The following is a 350-nucleotide window of genomic DNA, read 5'->3' as shown; positions in this document are numbered from 1 at the left end:
TCCCCTTTCTCCACAACGTCTCCAGCATGTGTTGTCCCTTGAGTTTTGGATCTTGGCCATTCTGATGGGTGTAAGGTGAAATCTCAGGGTTGTTTTGATTTGCATTTCCCTAATGGCTAATGAGGTTGAGCATTTCTTTAAGTACTTCTCTGCCATTCGATATTCCTCTACAGAGAATTCTCTCTTTAGCTCTGTTCCCCATTTTTTAAGTGGATTACTTGGTTTATTGCTTTTCAGCTTGTTTAGTTCTTTGTATATATTGGATATGAGTCCTCTGTCAGATAAAGGTGTTGGTGATGATTTTTTCCCAATCTGTAGGCAGTCGCTTTGTTTTGATGATGGTGTCCTTT

This window comes from Psammomys obesus, unplaced genomic scaffold (assembly GCF_907164565.1).
Source record: "Psammomys obesus unplaced genomic scaffold, mPsaObe1.curated_primary_1811, whole genome shotgun sequence".
NCBI lineage: Eukaryota > Metazoa > Chordata > Mammalia > Rodentia > Muridae > Psammomys > Psammomys obesus.
The sequence above is the reverse complement of the archived record's forward strand: the minus strand, read 5'-3'. Positions refer to the sequence as shown.